The sequence below is a fragment of the Hyla sarda genome, chromosome 1 (assembly GCF_029499605.1).
Source record: "Hyla sarda isolate aHylSar1 chromosome 1, aHylSar1.hap1, whole genome shotgun sequence".
Classification (NCBI taxonomy): domain Eukaryota; kingdom Metazoa; phylum Chordata; class Amphibia; order Anura; family Hylidae; genus Hyla; species Hyla sarda.
This window is the reverse complement of record NC_079189.1, coordinates 477192979-477213126: the sequence shown is the minus strand read 5'-3', so window position 1 is coordinate 477213126 and position 20148 is coordinate 477192979. Positions and strand designations below refer to the sequence as shown.

Below are 20148 nucleotides of genomic sequence, written 5' to 3'. Positions count from 1 at the left end.
ATATGGCGGGAGACCCCTTTCCTTCCTCCTCCCTCTTCTTCTCCCATGTTCCCCATCCTTATGTACTATTCAACATATCTTTAATGTATTTATTATTGTTGTTATTATCAGTAGTGTTGTCCAATTAACTATCTGTGGATGGTTCATGTATGCATGTTCATACAATATTGATTTGTTGCTCTTGTGATTTTCTTCTTAATTATGTTTAAAGCTATATGGGGGGCCCCCCACCTTATTATGTATGTTTATTTATAACCTATATCTTATTTATAATTATCAATATTTGGCTATTATATTACCATTCTCTTTTATTGATGTACAATTCATCTATTATGTACAATTCATATCACGCCCCTCTCTATTGGTTCCCATACCCTCTCACTTGCCAATATTAATGTATTAATTATTTTCCATACTTTTTATATTCATTTATTTATCTCATCACTTCCACTCACTCACCCTCTTAGCATCAAATACCATTGCATATTTGCACACCCAGGTTTATCACACTATATTATTCCCATTCACACCTCCCCTTCTTCTCCTTCCCTTCTATTTCTCCCTGCCCTCTCACCACTTTGCACAATGTTGTTTATTCCCACGTGCACACACACATCCTTACACATTTCTGTATCACATACATCCTATATGGTCGATTCAATTTAGATCCTACCTTTTCCCCCCATTAAGTATTACTTTTCAATTATTTTTCATACATTACTTCATTCCCTTAGTTTATTATCAGCATTCAGCCATTTTAGTGAGGCCACAGGCATGTTTTGCCTCTAGGGACCGGGACCGGTGCACATGCGCATTATCATAGCATACGGCCATGTTTGTGTGGCCTACGCTAATAGTTCCATCCTTGCGCGTCTCTGGCTCCCTGTATGGGAGTCGAGCCGGCATACATGCGCAGTAGTGTACCCCAGTCGAGGACGGCTTACACGGCCCTCCTCTCGCGAGATCCCGGTCTTATTCACATGAGCTGATCTGCTCATGTGACCTGACGCTATTTCCGGTTTACATCACCCAGTGTCTCGTAACAGGTGCGTTCCTCACTCCCCATTGGCATACACATACTACTTATAGCGAGGCTATCCCAGTCCACCTCACTCCTTGACAAAGCCGCTTCCGGCGAAACGCGTCGGAGTTGTGGAGGTGGATTGGGGTGAGTCCTGTGCCAGCCTATACCAAACCGTTTCTTCCCTGCATACTACTCTTTGCTGTTAGTCACCACTCAAACTTGCTGCTATCTATCTGCTGCTATCTATATTATTGCTGCTAATTGCCTGTTGGTTGTTATTGCTTATTATCAGCATTATACTGTGTGACCCAGGTGATATTATTCCCCCTTTTTTTGGGCTGCATGTTCAAGTCCTTGTCCACTTCAAATGCACGGTTAATTAATTTTCTAATTTTTTGCACTTGTTGTAACTCACTTGAGTGTTATGTTTCATTCATTTGCCTTCTGCCTTGGTTATTAATCAATAATTTTATCACATATATTTGTTTGCCCTCACCGGCCATTGCGTGGTAATTCAATTCCACAAGTATTGCACATTTTTTTTTTGCACATATTTTGCACCACGCCCTTCCCCCCCCCCCTTCTTCCCCTCACCTTGTGCATGCAACCCCTGCAGATATTAATTTATTTATTATTATCAATCTACTTATTTATAATCATTAATTGCAGCTCACTACTAGCATTGTGACTCCTCAAAGAACTATTTTATCTCTTTATTTTTTATTTTATTGGCATACAGGCTCTCTCACCCCAGCATCCACCTTATACTTTTATACTTATACTTTTATACATCCTCTATTTTTATACTACTGTTTATGAATTGATTCTGTGATTTCAGATATACTATATGTATTTTTTAAACTATATATTTCAATAAAATCACTTTTATACATGATTATACTTGTCATAAATTATTTTTAACTGGGGTATATTCACCATTTTATTGTGTGGTTCTCCACACCTGTAGGTTGTTGTTCAACTGGTGCCAGAAAGTTAAACAGATTTGTAAATCACTTCTATTAAAAAAATCTTAATCCTTCCAGTACTTTTTAGGGGCTGTATACTAAAGAGAAAGCCAAAAAAGAAATGCATTTCCTCTGATGTCATGACCACAGTGCTCTCTGCTGACATCTCTGTCCATTTCAGGAAGAAAATCCCCATAGCAAACATATGCTGCTCTGGACAGTTCCCAAAATGGACAGCAGAGGTCAGCAGAGAGCACTGTGGTCATGACATCAGAGGAAATGCATTTTCTTTTTTGGATTTCTCTTTAGTATACAGCCCCTAAAAAGTACTGGAAGGATTAAGATTTTTTTTAATAGAACTGATTTACAAATCTGTTTAACTTTCTGACACCAGTTGATTTAAAAAAAAAAAGTTTTCCACGGGAGTACCCCTTTAAAGATAAAAAAAACATTTCTCTTTTGCACAACGTGGCATACCTTCTCAGACTATCCTGGACCTGTTTAATAGGAACAACTGTCAACAGGTCTGGGTCCGCATTACTGAAAAGAGAAAAATGTCGGGAAATACTGTGTTTTGAATACCAATGTTTAATACAAGATCTGTGAGCATGAATACTCCTTCTCAGGGTTTGCAATGTCCTCCCCATGTATTGTGTGCCACAAGGGCATTGTGGCATAGTGCCCTTGTGGCACACAATAGGAACTATTTATTTAAGGTAGCATAGAACATATGTTTTTGATAAAGATTTCAGAAGGAAGTGTCCGCTCCTGTTATTATTCTTTCACATTGCTTTCTGTAAGATGTAGTAGACGCAGCTTAGCCTAAGTAAGGTTTTCAGACATACTTCAAAAAAGTGATTAGAAAAATGCTCCAAATTTGCCATACATTGTGCAACAATATAGTACATTTGGTGTGTGTGACATTAGCATAAAGAAAATAAAGCAAGCTAGAAAAGTGGAGTCAAAAAGGCACAAATATAACATTCCTACCAAATAATCCACATTCTCTTTGATAACGAGCCTTGGGTTGCCCTTTTACACTGCCCTGCCCTCACACAAACCTAAATCAGTCTCCTAACTTTTCATTTATTAGCAGCTAAACAGGGATTTAAATCTATAATGGACTTTATCGCTGCATATTGAGGAGGCAGGGGAGCTCAGCAAGCCGGCTTCCCACCTCCATTACACACAGAAGCACTATAGCCATGCTGCTACCAGGAGGGAGAACTTTTATTCCGTAGGACAGAACTATGTAGGTAACCCCCACGTTTTACTGCTGTTCACTCGCACTAAAACTCAGTGTATTGGGTTTAGTACGGTTGAACAGGAAGTCAGTTTCCCTTTAATTTTTTTTCTGGCTTTGTAATAAATTGGTAATAATATGGTAAAATAAAAAGGTAACAGTAAAAAGTACGGACACAAAAAAGAAGTCCCTGTCAGTAGAAAAATAAAAACATTATGGCCCAGATTTATCAAACTGTGTGACAGAAAAAGTGGAGAGATTTTCCCACTGCAGCCAATCACAGCTCAGCCAACGAGCTCTGGTAAAGTGAAAGCTGAGCTGTGATTGGTTGCTGTGGAAAAATCTCTCCCCTTTTTCTCTCACACAGTTTGATAAATCTGGGCCTATGGGTCTTAGAAGATGAGGAGGAAGAAAACACATTAGAAAAGTATTACATTAAGAAAACAAGTGGTTCGGAAGGGGTTAATGAACTCTGGAATAAAGAGCTAAAGAGACTCTGTTTGTGAGGCCTCCATAGGGATTTCCAGATCTTGATGACACAGGTTAGTTTTCAGAAAACATGCATAGGAACTATTACTTTATATAAGGCCCCTTGCCCCAACTTCACTGACAACATACAGTGAGGCCATCGTCTACAAGAAGTACGTAGCATTGATTGGTCCTCCCGGATTCACAAGAGCCATCTAATGTGTCGGAGGATGCGTCACTTCGGATCCCTGTAGAGCCATTTCTTAGCCGAACGACTATACTTATCATCGTTTTTTCTACCAGATTCTTTTCCTCTTAAAAGGTTTTGTAACCATTTGCCAGTACAGGCCCCTGACTTCACATTGAATTCATGTCTCTGGAGTCCAATATATACGCTTTCAAACTAGAATGGAAATAATAGTAGGTAGAACATCTCCTGGTGCTGCTCTCTTGTATTAATAATGAGGTAGAGCGGTGACAACAATGTATCAGCCTCTCTCCAGCCTTTGGGGAGTACAAACAAGATCCTCGGCTGTGTACCAGGATATAGAGCTTTTCAGTAGCAACAAATTCAAGATTGTACAGATCCTCACCATCCTGCGTCCCATCACAAATGGTGTTTTATGGAAGCAATGTATCTCAACTAAACAGAAGCCAAAAGTAAGCCATCATAGGGTGAAGACGATGGAAAAGTCATTAACCTATTACCTCTTTATATTACAGACATTTTATTGGTGTAAAGAAGTTTTTGGTTTAAAGGTCGTATAAGCTTCTTAAAGGGGTTATCCACCATAAGGGGATTTTAGTATGTACCTGGCAGACAGTAATGGACATGCTTAGGAAGGATCTGTGCTTGTCTTGGGGCTAAATTACTACGTTGTGAGATTACCATAACACTGTGGCTAGCTTTTTGTGAACTGGTATTTCTTGTTTGAGTTTCATTCTTTGCCTACAAATCCCATAATTCCCTTTTCCTCCCTCCTACACATCAGCCATCCAGCCATTGAAACATAAATGAGCTGTATCTATACAAAAGACCCGTATTTTTCCATCAGGGTGCCTACAGCTGTTGCAAAAATACAATTCGTTACAGATTGATCTCTCTCCCACCAAGCGATTCCTCCACCCATTGAAGCAGACAGGCTCCCTGTCATCAGCTGACTAGTGAGTCAAGTCTCGGTCACATTGCAACCTGGGAAAAATCTGAGACAACAGTCATTTTGTATGCTGTTAAAAATAAATATTGGGATGAAAATCACAGAAGAATTGCGAGAAAACCGTCACACACAGGTACAGACAATATATTATGAACTACACCATTTTTACAGCCACTGTAGCATAGTCAAATAAAAAACAATCCTGGAATACCCATGTTTGTTCTTGATTTCAAATCCATGACCAGACTTTACTAGCACTTTTCCTAGGGACTATGCTTTTCATTTTGTATTTAGCAGTAGACAAAGGGGGAATTTAACAAAAATTTGCGCCATAAAAGTAGCATTAAAAAGTTGTAACTTTTGCGCACTGCTCAGTTGCACAAAAATTTGTGTCTGTATTTTAACAGATTTATACCGTGCTCACCACTTTTATAAAATGCAAGCATGGCTTGGCATAAAGGGAGCAAGGCCACAGAACCCTGGTAAACTTACTATGATTTACGCCAGGAAACTTGTGTACTATAAGTCATAGCTGAGATCTAGGGCAGCTTGGAGCTGGTGTAGATTTCAAAGTCCGGTACCAGGGCAGCTGCTGATATACAAGATTCATTAAGTGACATGTATCTCTTAAAGGGGTACTCTGGTGCTTACACATCTTATCCCCTATCCAAACCTATAGTGGGGTTTCCATTAATTTCCCCACTATTGATGTCAGACTTACTGGCCTATAGTTGCTTGATTCCTCCCTACTACCTTTCTTGTGAATGGGCACGACATTTGCTAATTTCCAATCTTCCGGGATGACTCCTGTTACCAGTGATTGGTTAAATAAATCTGTTAACGGTTTTGCTAGCTCACCACTAAGCTCTTTTAATAATTAAAAAAAAAGGGGCACTCTGCCCCTAGACATCTTATCCCCTATCCAAAGGATAGGGGATAAGATGTCCAATCACCCAGCCATGGCCACGCCCCCTCAATGCAAGTCTATGGGAGGGGGCGTAATGGCTGTCCCATAGACTTGCATTGAGGGGGCATGGCCGTGACGTCATGAGCGGGGAGTGATGTCACGAGCCTCTGCCCTGCATTGCCAGTCATCTGGCACAGTACACTGGATGTCTGGGGTGCCGCAGCCGAGATTACGGGGGTTCCAGCAGCAGGACCGCCGCGATCAGACATCTTATCCCCTATCCTTTGGATAGGGGATAAGATGTCTAGGGGCGGAGTACCCCTTTAATATACACAAATTCTGGGTGTTCTAATTCTACATTATCGCTTTGTTTAAAGTTTAGCCACTACTTTATCCTCAGACAGTAAATGGGATTTTAAAAAGGTGTTGTCCCACCTTGTCTCTTCTGTGTTTTCCGTCCAGTTCTTGCCTGTCTGCAGCACCAAAAGTTGGTCCGAAAAACGGAAAGCAATTTGCGTAACTCCTATGGACATTAATGGAAGGTGCACACATGGCATAGCCCCGCAGCTACGCTGTTTTAGTTACTGCGTAACTTTCCTGCTTTGGCCACTTTTGGCTTTTCCTACCACCTGTGGCTGCTGAAAATAGGCAGGAGGTGGCCGGAAAACCTGGAAGAGCTGAGGTGGGACAATCCCTTTAAATCAACCTACCTGTACATTGTAGCATGCCCTGTCCACTGCATTTTGTTGTACATTTCAGCATAAAAAACAGCACTCTTAACACTTTACATTTTGTCTTTTCAAGACCAGTGCAGTGTCATGGCCAGTACCATAACCAGAAACATGTACTGTAGATTGGTGAAGTGTTCTTTTCAGTGGCACAAGCTGCACTCGCTTAAGGCATATTTTTTAATATTTTTTTGTGGTGTTATTTCTTATGTAGCGTTTTACTATTTATATTTTAAAATAATCATTAAATATTGCAGTTTTAATTCTGGCCACTAGAACTAAAGCTTAGTTGAGACTGTCTGTTCTCTACAGATCATTTCCCAGAAATGCCTTTTTTCTCAGAACAGACAAGGAGCAAAGCGACGGGTGACCAAGGCTAGGTAAGTATGTTTGTTTTCTATCCCATCCCCCAACACCAAATAATTACATATAAAATTATAAACTTACATTCAATTACATTAAAACAAGTCTGGATAACCTCTTTAATCTGGATTCAGGACCAGACTTAGGGGAGGCTAACCTGTGCAGATGTATAGGGACATCACCACTACTAATAGAAAGACACTATGTATTAAATGGGAGCACACTTGGGATGACTGACATGGAAAAGGATTTAGGAGTCTTAGTTAATAGTACATTTAGCTATAGTGACCAGTGTCAGACAGCTGCTGCCAAGGCAAATAAAATCATGGGGTGCATCAATAGGGGCATAGATGCCCACGACAAGGAAATAATTCTACCGCTGTACAAATCAGTCAGACCACACATAGAATACTGTGTACAGTACTGGGCACCAGTGTACAAGAAAGACAACCAGAGTAATAAGGGGAATGGGAGGATTACAGTACCCAGAAAGATTATCAGAATTAGGGTTACTTAGTTTAGAAAAAAGAAGGCTTAGGGGCGACCTAATTACTATGTATAAATATATCAGGGGGCGTACAGAGATCTCTCCCATGATCTATTTATACCCAGGACTGTATCTATAACAAGGGGTCATCCTCTACGTTTAGAGGAAAGAAGGTTTCTACACCAGCACAGACGGGGGTTCTTTACTGTAAGAGCAGTGAGATTGTGGAATTCTCTCCTGGAGGAGGTGGTCATGGGGAACTCTGTAAAAGAATTTAAAAGGGGCTGGATGCATTTTTGGAGAATAAAAACATCACCGGTTATGTATACTAGATTTATAGGGACAGAATGTTGATCCAGGGATTTATTCTGATGCCATATTTGGAGTCGGGAAGGAATTTTTACCTCTAGTATGAGGGTTTTTTGCCTTCCTCTGGATCAACTCAGTAGGGACTCATTAGGGTTATAGGTTGAACTTGATGGACTTTTTTCAACCTTATGAACTATGTTACTATGTTACATTATTCCATCTCTCCTCTAACTCCTGACATCTTTCCTCAAACAAAAAGCAAGTATCTTGCAGGGTTGCATTATATTCTCTCTACACTTGTAGTATAGCACAGTAACTAAGCACAGGAGCTGTAAGAGCAATTGACAGTTCCAGTATTATGCTGCAAAAGAGGTTATGGTGCATGCCACCGTCCCAGTAAGATATTTGCCTTCTAATAATGATAATTAGGAGATTATACTTGGTGGGTGATACTAGAGGGAGGGGATGATACCTATCTAAAGGAAGAGTAAAATAATATCTAGAAGGATAGGTTAAAGGGGTATCCACCCCTAGACATCTTATCCCCCTATCTAAAGGATAGGGGATAAGATGTCTGATTGCGGGGGTCCCGCAGCTGGGAATTCCCGCAATCTCTCCTGCAGCACCCTGTGTCATCTGCTGCATAGAGCAAACTTAGCTCCGTGCCTAATGACGGGCGAAGCAGGGGCCGGAGGCACGTGATGTCACAGCCCCACCCAATCGTGAAGTCACGCAAGTCTATGGGAGGGGGCATGACGACGGCCACGCCCCCTCCCACAGACTTGCATTGTGGGGGGTGAGGGTGAGGCTTGAAGGGGCAGGGCCGTGACATCATCCCGCCCCCTCAATGCCTTCGGCCCCTGCATCGCCAGTCATCAGGCACAGAGTGAAGTTTGCTCCATGCAGCAGATGACACAGGGTGCTGCAGGAGAGATCGCAGGGGTTCTCAGCGGCGGGACGCCTGCGATCAGACATCTTACCCCCATTCTTTGTATAGAGGATAAGAGGTCTAGGGGAGGAGTAGCCCTTTAAGGAAGGAGATCTTGTTTCTAGAGGGATGAGTATATAGGATATAAAGGCAGCTCCGTGAGGAGTATTGGACAGTGTAAAAACATGTTGACACTTGCTTTGGATAGGGGATAAGATGTCTAGGGGCGGAGTACCCCTTTAAGTAGCTCAATGAAAATAAATGTATAACTTAACACAAGCATGGGTTTATGAGGGATAGGTCCCGTCAAACTAATCTGATCAGCTTTTAGAAGGGGATAAGTTAAAGGGGTACTCCGCCCCTAGACATCTTATCCCCTATATATCCCTATCCAGCAGCCGGATCCCCGTGATCTCCAGCGTGGCACACCAGTCATTCGGTTCATGGAACGAACTCCACTCCGTGTCGGCTGCCAGGCGACCACAGCCTTCACACCTCCTCCATTCATGTCTATGGGAGAGAGCGTGACGGCTGTGTACTTCTGCTTCATAGCCCTCCCATAGACATGAATGGAGAGGCCGTGAAGGCTGTTGTGACTTCATGAACCCCCCAGCCCAGTGTTCTTGATAGGGGATAAATGTCTAGGGGCAGAGTACTCCTTTAAAGGCAGGACTGAGCTAAGTTGATAGATTTTGTAGATCTTGATTTTTCTAAAGCACTATGCTGCATAAAACATTGGTACATAAAACGAGAATGTGTGGGCTGGGGAAAGATGTTAGTAAGTAACAGGCTCAGTGATAAAAAAAAACAGAATAATTATATAGTGTACATATGCTGATTTAGTCATTGTTACTAGTGGGAATCAGTATTCTCTTTAACAAAAAGTGTAGGATTTATAACTGTGGAATTCTGTTTACTACAAGTATGAAACATGTGGTGTACTGGAACAGACTGGGATTTACTGAAACATGCATAATACTACTACATGTGATGCTTAAATACGCTTGTTTCCTGTCATTTCTGGTCTTGGTGTAGCCGAAAAATTCTAGTATCCAAGATTGGATACCCTGGAATAAACCCTGGAACATGTCCAAAAAATTAGTCTAAATAAAAAAGATATTGTGTTATTATATTGAATAGTGAATTAAAGCTGTAAAGCAATGAGTCCATCCAGTGGGAGAACGTGAAATTGCAACAAGCTGACAATCTTACATAACTGACCCGAATCAGACATTCTGTTTTGTGTGACTTGTTTAACCCCTTAAAAGGACCAGGCCAATTTTATTTTTCCATTTTCGTTTTTGAGTCAATACAATTAAAATGATACCCATTTTATATGATTTTTTATAATTGTACTACTTTAAAAAAAATCTCAAACTATTTTAACAAAATTAGTATGTTTGAAATTGCCCTATTTTGACCACCTATAACTTTCTAATTTCTTCGTATATAGGGCGGTTTAAGAGCTAATTTTTTGCGCCGTGATCTGTAGATTTTATCGGTACCACTTTTGCTTATATTTTATTAATTTTTTATTAATTTTTTTGGGAATAAAACAAAAAAGCTGCAATTTTGGACTTTTTTTTTCTTTTTTATGTTTACGCCATTTACCGTACGGGATAATTAACCGCTTAAGGACTCAGCCCATTTTGGCCTTAAGGACTCAGACAATTTAATTTTTACGTTTTCATTTTTTCCTCCTCGCCTTCTAAAAATCATAACTCTTTTATGTTTTCATCCACAGACTAGTATGAGGACTTGTTTTTTGCGCGACCAGTTTTCCTTTGTAATGACATTTCTCATTATATCATAAAATGTATGGCGCAACCTAAAAACACTATTTTTGTGGGGAAATAAAAAAGAAAAACGCAATTTTGCTAATTTTGGAAGGTTTCGTTTTCATGCCGTACAATTTACGGTAAAAATGACGTGTGTTCTTTATTCTGAGGGTCAATACGATTAAAATGATACCCATTATTATATACTTTTATATTATTGTTGTGCTTTAAAAAAATCACAAACTTTTTAATCAGATTAGTACATTTATAATCCCTTTATTTTGATGACCTATAACTTTTTCATTTTTCCATATAAGCGGCGGTATGAGGGCTTATTTTTGCGCCATAATCTGTACTTTTTTTATACCACATTTGCTTATATAAAACTTTGAATACTTTTTTATATTTTTTTTTTTAATAAAATGTATTAAAAAAATAGCAATTTTAGACTATTTTTTATTACGTTCACGCCGCTCACCGTACGGGATCATTAAAATTTTATTTTAATAGTTTGAACATTTACGCACGCGGCGATACCAAATATGTCTATAAAATAAATTTTTTACGCTTTTTGAGGGTAAAATAGGAAAAAAACGGACGTTTTTCTTTTTTATTGGGGAGGGGATTTTTCACTTTTTTTTACATTTTTTTTACACTTGAATAGTCCCCATAGGGGACTATTCATAGCAATACCATGATTGCTAATACTGATCTGTTGTATAGGACATAGAATGGATCAGTGTTATCGGTTATCTTCTGCTCGGGTCTGCTCGATCTCAGACCAGAGCAGAAGACGCCGGGAGCCGGACAGAGGCAGGCGAGGGGACCTCCGTGCGGCGTTCTGAATGACCGGATCCCCGCAGCAGCGCTGCGGGCAATCAGATCATTCATTGAAATCGCGTACTGCCGCAGATGCCGGGATCTGTATTGATCCCGGCATCTGAGGGGTTAATGGCGGACGCCCGCGAGATCGCGGGCGTCGGCCATTGCCGGCGGGTCCCTGGCTGCGATCAGCAGCCGGGATCAGCCGCGCATTACACGGGCATCGCTCCGATGCCCGCGGTTATGTACAGGACGTAAATGTACGTCCTGGTGCGTTAAGTACCACCGCACCAGGACGTACATTTACGTCCTGCGTCCTTAAGGGGTTAACAATATATTTTGATAGTTCAGACTTTTATGCAAGCGGCGATACCTAATAGGTTTATTAATTATTTGTTTTACGCTTTTTGGGGGGAAAAAATGGGGAAAAGGGGACGATTTACATTTTTATAGGGGGAAGGGATTTTTCCCATTTTCCCATTTTTTTGGGGGAAAACCAACACGGCAATATTTTCCAGCCACAGGCAGAAGTGGGTCCAGCAGGAAGAAGTTATTTTCCTATATTTTTCATTCCTGTTGAATCCACTTTTTGGTTCACAAATTGGTTTACAAACCGCATTGGTGTTTTACCTTAAAAAAAAAAAATAAAAAAAAATAAAAAAAAAAAGAAGAAAGAAAGATAAGAAAAGAAAAATCAGGGCAACTTCAGAAGGTTTTTCTCTTTTTAAATGCACTTCATATGTATTTAATGCGGGCAGACAAAGGAAAAAAAAATCTGAAAAACAAAACAACAAATTGTGAAACCATAAAATTATATGTAGCTTTTTGCAGAGATTTGAGGCATTTTAGTTTTTTTCTTCTTCTTTACGTTCTTAACCCCTTCCCGACCCATGACATACATGTATGTCATGGGTCGGCTCCCATTCTATAACGCAGGGCCACGCCGTGGCCCAGAGTCATAGCGGGTCGGGCCCGGCACCTAGCAACGGCCGGGACCCGTGGCTAATAGCGCGCGGCAGTGATCACGGTGCCGCACGCTATTAACCCTTCAGTGAAAGTAAACTAATGCTGGTTAGCTCAGGGAGCTGTTTGGGATCGCCGCGGCGAAATCCCGGCATCCCGAACAGCTTACAGGACAGCAGGAGGATCCCTACCTGCCTCCTCGCGGTCCGATCACCGAATGACTGCTCAGTGCTGAGATCCAGGCATGAGCAGTCAAGCGGCAGAATCATCGATCACTGGTTTCCTATTAGAAACCAGTGATGAATGTAATAGATCAGTGTGTGCAGTGTTATAGGTCCCTATGGGAGCTATAACACTGCAAAAAAAAAAAAGTGAAAAAAAGTGAATAAAGATCATTTAACCCCTTCCCTAATAAAAGTTTAAATCACCCCCCTTTTCCCATAAAAAAAAAACCCAGTGTAAATAAAAATAAACATATAGGGTATCGCCGCGTGCGGAAATGTCCGATTTATAAAAATATATAGTTAATTAAACCGCATGGTCAATGGCGTACGCGCCCAAAAATTCCAAAGTCCAAAATAGTGTATTTTTGGTCACCTTTTATATCATGAAAAAATGAATAAAAAGCGATCAAAAAGTCTTATCATTACAAAAATGGTACAGATAAAAACTTCAGAACATGGCGCAAAAAATTTGCCCTCATACCGCCCCATACGCAGCAAAATAAAAAAGTTATAGGGGTTAGAAGATGAGAATTTTAAACGTATTAATTTTCCTGCATGAAGTTATGATTTTTTCCAGAAGTACGAAAAAATCAAACCTATATAAGTAGGGTACCATTTTAACCGTATGGACCTACAGAATAAAGATAAGGTGTATATTTTACCGTAAAATGCACTGCGTAAAAACGGAAGCCCCCAAAATTTACAAAATGGTGTTTTTTCTTCAATTTTGTCTCACAATGATTTTTTTTTCCGTTTCGCTGTAGATTTTTGGGTAAAATGACTGATGTCATTACAAAGTAGAATTGGTGGCGCAAAAAATAAGCCATCATATGGATTTTTAGGTGCAAAATTGAAAGAGTTATGGTTTTTTAAAGGTAAGGAGGAAAAAACGAAAGTGCAAAAACGGAAAAACCCTGGGTCAAAAGGGTTAATTTTTTATTTTTCCATTGACAGAGCTGTTATATTTTGTAGACATATTATTATAACACTAAGGGGGACGGGTTTCCTTAACAGACTACAGCAATATAATGTAACTTTTGCTTTACTACTGACCAAATGTAACTTTTGCTTTACTACTGACCCTTTAACTTTACTGACACTATATTCTGTCTATGAAGCTGTGTGGTGGCTTGTTCTTTGTGGGGTGAGCTAAAGATGTTATCGTTACTATTTAGGTTTATAACTCACGTTGGCGAGGTGACCAAAAACAAGTTACGGTATTGTGTAATTTTTTTCCTCTGATGGCATTCACTGTGTGGGATAAATATTATTATATTTAATGGTATGGACATTTCCAATTGCGTCAATACTACTTTATTTTTGTACTATTTTTGTATATTACATGATAAATGCTTTTAATATTTAATTTAAAAAAAATTATTATTTTTTTTACATTCTTCTATTTATACTTTTAATCACCTTTATGTACTTGAACAAGTAATAAAATTTCATTAGGGAATAAGCTTTTTTAGGGCTGCTATGCATAAAACAATCAGAGGATGCAACCCACTTTTTACTGCCTAGGATGCTGGTGGTCACTAATGACTGCAGCATTTAAGGGGTTAAATGGCTGGGATCAGAGTTCTCTCTTATGTAAAAGCTTATACTTTCTAACAATCCATGTAATTACTTAAATCAGTGGTCTCAAACTGTGGCTCTCTAAATGTTGCAAAACTTCAAATCCCAGCATGCCCGGACAGCCATTGGCTGTCCGGGCATGCTGGGAGTTGAAGTTTTGCAACATCTGGAGGGCCACAGTTTGAGACTACTGATTTAAATACAGACAAGACACAACAAATGAGAAAACAACAAAATGAAAGTGATCAGTCAATGACATTTATTTACATCAATGTGATGGACACAAAACAAGGAACAAAAACACCAAACACATGAACCTTTTGTTGTTGAATATTAACACCAATAAAACAAAGAAAAACAATCAGGAATTACTATGTATTATACACATGTATGCAAAACACAACTAAACTAAAAAAAAAAGGAAATACTCGAACCATGCTGTAAAAAACAATACAAAAACAATACAAGTTGTGTTATGTTCAATTATTCTAGTGAACAATGAAGCTATAAAGGCTACTTTTTTGGACCATTCTTATTTGGTTTTCAAATAAAGCTGTATAAGGAAATTTTTTATGGCACCATTTTTGGGTACATGTAAGTTAATAAATAACTTTAACTCTTTCTGGCAAGAAAAAGGGAACATTTTAATTAACCATTGTTTATTGGCTTTAAATATTGCACCATTCACCATAGAAATGTTACCCATATTCTTTCCCAGAGCTCTTCTAATTGTCTATAATAGTAGATACATAAGGACTTGTCTTTAGCTGGATAATAAGTGCAGTGAGCTGATCGGAGTACTGTGTTTTATTTATATCGTATATACCGTATTTTTCACCGTATAAGACGCACCTTTTCATCCCCAAAACTGGGGGGGAAAAGTCGGTGTGTCTTATACGGCGAACACACCCCTATCGCGGCGGTCCCTGCGGCCATCAACGGCCGGGACCCGCGGCTAATACAGGACATCACCGATCGCGGTGATGCCCTGTATTAACCCTTCAGATGCGGCGATCAAAGCTGACCGCCGCGTCTGAATGGAAAGTGACACTAACTCGGCTGTTCAGTCGGGCTGTTCGGGACCGATTTCACCGCGGCGGTCCCGAACAGCCCGACTGAATAGCCGGGTTAGTGCTTACAGGACACCGGGAGGGACCTTACCTGCCTCCTCAGTGTCTTCCGTGCGTCGGCGTGCGTAACAACGTGATGGCGGCGACTGAGAGCGAGGATACCCGGCCGGCAGCAGAGACGTTCCGGAGCGACGGGGACACGGCGACAGCGATGGAGCGACATCCAGGGCAGCGGTGACGGGTCCGGAGCGGCAGGGACACGTGAGTATTACCTCCTATGCAGTGGTCTTCAATCTGCGGACCTCCAGATGTGGCAAAACTACAACTCCCAGCATGCTCGGACAGCCAACGGCTGTCCGGGCATGCTGGGAGTTGTAGTTTTGCAATATCTGGAGGTCCGCAGATTGAAGACCACTGCATAGGAGGTAATACCCACTATTGGGTTCAAAATCTAAATTTTTTTAGATTTTGCACCTATAAATTGGGTGCGTCTTATACGCCGGTGCGTCCTATAGGGCGAAAAATACGGTATTTACACCAAAGCATTATTGGCAGAAGTAAACTAATATGTGAATATAACAAAGCAAATATAGGAAACTGTAGTCTAGCTGTTAGGAGACACTTTTTTTTTTTCTTCCCCCCGTCTTCTGCACTGGGCATTCACTCTCAGTTCACTGCTAAAATCTGCTTTGAGAGACTCAATGGATTATCAGCTCTCTGAGAGATCAGGTTACATGCTGTGCACAGAAGTCTGTGGAGAGGGGAGGAGAAAGAGGTAGAGGGAGTAGGTGCAGTGTGAGAGACAGAGACTTATACAGACACAGTGTTTGGCTGTCTCACTAAGACATGCCCCCCCCCCCCCCCCACCACCACCACCACACACATCAAAAAAGACACAAAACTAATAAACCTTCATTTCAAAGCACAGGACATCTGTATATTACAATGAAAGTATGTGTGTCTGCTGCACCTAAAACACACTGTTAAAGGGTACTCCCGTGGAAAACTTTTTTTTTTTTAATCAACTGGTGCCAGAAAGTTAAACAGATTTGTAAATCACTTCTATAAAAAAATTTTACTCCTTCCAGTACCTTTTAGTGGCTGTATACTAAAGAGAAATCCAAAAAAGAAATGTATTTCCTCTGAAGTCATGACCACAGTGCTCTCTGCTGACCTCTGCTGTCCATTTTAGGACTGTCCAGAGCAGCATATGTTTGTATGGGGATTTTCTCCTGCTCTGGACAGTTCCTAAAATGGACAGCAGAGGTCACTGTGGTCATGATATCAGAGGAAATGCATTTCTTTTTGGGATTTCTCTTTAGTACACAGCTTCTAAAAAGTACTGGAAGGATTAAGATTTTTTAATAGAAGCGATTTACAAATCTGTTTAACTTTCTGGCACCAGTTGATTTAAAAATAAAAAAAAAGTTTTCCACGGGAGTACACCCATAAAGCAAGTATAGACCTAAACACTGCTGAAGTTTACATACAGCAACGCTCAGGTCAAGACTGTGTAAACATTACAAAAAATAATTACAGACACAACAGTGCTTAACAGAACAACCCAAAGCCCACCACACCCCCGACTTCAAATAGGGGTTGTGTGTTTGTTTTCAGCGTCTTTCGCCTCAACATTGATAGTGCTACATCTATATACACACATTTGGGGAGCTTTATCAAAACCTGTCCAGAGGAGAAGTTGCTTAGTTGCCCATAGCACAACCAATCAGATCGCTTCTTTCATTTTTGAAAAGACCTCTGCAAAATGAAAGAAGCAATCTGATTGGTTGCTATGGGCTACTCAGCAACTTTTCCTCTGGACAGGTTTTGGTAAATCTCCCCCATTCTCTTCTGGTACATGACAGCAGGATGGGTGCAGGTGAGCGAGTCTAAATAATAAAGGTGAATATGCCAGTCGTCAGGTTGATGCACTGAGAATGTTACCTGTTCTGCTCTGTCTTGTTTGTAGAACTGGTAAATAACACCAGGCAGGCTGCTTATTAGAAAGGAATGAAATTACAAATGAAAAAATTGGTAGCAGCATGGGGCTAATAAATCTGGTTTACTAACCAATAGTTTGTCCCCTTTGTAACACTGGTAAACTGCCTATGGAAGCTGGAGGGAGAAGCAAGTTAATTTATCGTTACACAGTGAAATCATATCCAAATGCAGTAAGGACAGAGGGAGCTTGTGTGACAAAGCCTTTTCTGTTTCAGTGTAATTCAGCCCTTTGTTCTCACCCACCAAGGACACAGAGTGTTACCGAGAGATTTACATCAATGACCTGATGTACGGAGAAAGTCGTCGCTGGGGGAAAATGGGCAAGATGCTACTGAATTATTGTCATTGGCTATTACAGCTTGTATGACTAGAACACATCACTGACACTTGGCCTCATGGGTAAACACTCCAGAATTTTAATATTAACAAAGATCCTCATTGTATAATTGAAACCAGGCATGGAGCTCAGACCCTCAAATGGCTTAGAACTAGACTACTGACACTTGACGTTCAGGGTAAGCAATTTAGGATTTGGGTTTTGGAACTTCAGGCACGGTCAGAATGCCAGATACCAGACCCAAGGTCCGAAAAAATAAATCACTGCCGTGTGGGATTATGGTTAGCAATTTATACAAGACCCTTATCTGTACAGTCTTCAAGCAATAACTGGCAGCAAGATCAACCAAATTGCGTCTACCAAAAGATCGGTTCTGTAGTAAGTCAGTTAGAAGTTTTCATGTCCTCCCTATGTTCTGGTGGGTTTCTTGAGTGTATTCCAATCTCCAGATGAGAACTGCCAGAGATGCTGGCCCCTTGTCCTGTATATGGGGGAGATGTCCTCAGACACAGATGCTGGGAAAAATATCCTCATCAAGATCTCCATGTTCATTAGACTCCAATTCCAAACTTTCCTGAGACTATAATCCTATTCACCTTCCCTACTACTTTCTCCACAAATCAAAAAGATATTTTCAGCAGCTAAAACAGGTAAAAACATGTTAAACCCTGTAAAGATGTACAAAGCATTACCTCCACCTCTCTAGGAGGGTATCTTTCATTGATTAAACAGAGGTGCCAATGTCCCTGACACCAAAACAGAGTCAACCCAGGCACATGAATTTCTACAATTCTCATTCAGATGACTGGGACAGCGGCAGAATTTTTATAACAAAGTCAGCTGTGTGTGAATTCAGCCTTATTTTTCTACTGGCTAACGGTGCGTTCACACGGCCGTCTATCCCAGTTTTTTTTTATCCCCGTTTCGGTTCTTGCAGGCTGCAAAGGGATTAAAAAACGGTTTAAAAAAAATCTCATTCATGTCAATGGGATTTTTTTTTTTTACAACCTGTTTACATCCGTTTGTACCCGTCTGCACTCATTTCCGTTTTATAATGTCAGAAAAAAACGACACATGCAGTATTTTTTCTTCCGTCAAGAAAATGGAAGAAAAAACGGATACAGTAAATTTAGCATTGAAGTCTATGGAAAACGGATGAGACTTAAATGTCATCCGTTTGCATCCATTTTTTCAATCCATTTTTTGTTCCGTTTTTACTTCTGAGCATGCTCAGAACAAAAAAAAAAAAATTTTTTTTTGGTTTATTAACTGAACAATAACGGATCCAAACGGATAATATTCGTTACTGTCCGTTTTTTTAAAAAATCCGTTTTTATTTTTGACAGGAGAATGGGACGGGTCTAGACGGCCGTGTGAACGCAGCCTAACATAGCATGAGTCTGGCATGTAACCAAAAGGCCTGTCTGGTTTTATCGCTATCTGCACTCCATACAACCAGCACACAATCTTAGCTTACAAATCTAACCCAGTGTTTCCCAACCATGGTATTTCAGCATATTTATTCATCTTGTAGTCCACACTATTGACTTTCAATAATCAGTGCTGACAGGACGGTCTGCGGACATGAATGATGACAAATGACATCATAGATCCGGTCTACGCTTCTAATGGTTAGGTCAGTGTTTCCCAACCAGGGTGCCTCCAGCTGTTGCAAAACTACAATTCCCAGCATGCCCAGGCATGCTGGGAGTTGTAGTTGTGCAACAGCTGGAGGGACCTTGGTTGGGAAACACTGATCTAACCATTAGAAAGAAGCATAGACCGGATCTATGATGTCATACGTCATCATTCATGTCCGCAGACCGTCCTGTCAGCACTGATTATTGAAAGTCAATAGTGTGGACTACAAGATGAATAAATATGCTGAAATACCATCTGTCTTGAGAATGGAGCTTTATGGGCTTCTAAGATACCAGAGTGATTTTCTGCCTGCTGTAATAGAAAGGAATATGAGAACTATAAAATACATAAATAGCAACCAATTCTACTGTAGTAGTAATAAAAGCGGTAATAAAACTAAACCATAACTGTGGCCATAACAGCAGTATCAATACCTGAGAGTTATAGGCTTCACACACTACTGTCAGACTCATGACACAAGATGGATATGCATAGAAACATCTCCCCCACGTAGATCCTAAAAGCGACTTTTTGATATACATAAATACACTAAGAACAGAAGGCAATGTCCAGCGGGGTAGTTCAAGTAATACTCAACGATTTATTCAGCAATTAGCCAACATGGAGAACAGGTGATGCGTTTCGGCCACAGTGCGCAGCCTTGGTCGTACGACTAAGGCTGTGCACTGTGGACAAAACGCGTCACCTGTTCTCGGTGTTGGCTAATTGCTAAATAAATCGTTGAGTATTGCTTGAACTACCCCGCTGGACATTGCCTTCTGTTCTTGCTGTTAATCTGGACTGGGGGGTCCGGTCCTGTCTCGTGTCGTGGTGTGGGCGAGAGGGTGAGCTGTGTCTACCACTGCTTGCTTAACATAAATACACTGCAGCAGACATGAAACACATTTGCCACTATATAGTTGATTCATTGAATCATTTTAAACATAGTAGATACCCTGGCAATACAGGCATGTACAGTGTTTCCATTTGATAACAGTACAGTAGATACTTTAGTAGAAGGTGTTTGTCATTTAGAATCAAATGCTTATTACCATAAATGTGATTATTGCTAATGCAAACAAAGCACCAAGATCAATAGAATTTTCCAGCATTGAACTGGCCTATGAGCCCAAATGTGGACAAGTGAGCCCAAAT

The 20148-nt window shown here is 40.5% G+C and overlaps 1 protein-coding gene across 6 annotated transcripts in view; it reads right to left on the bottom strand.

Moving 5' to 3' along the window:
- The window catches only part of OSBP2 (oxysterol binding protein 2), a 268100-nt gene that overhangs the window by 193454 nt on the left and 54498 nt on the right, over positions 1-20148 (bottom strand). The gene's annotated exons all lie outside the window — the stretch shown is intronic.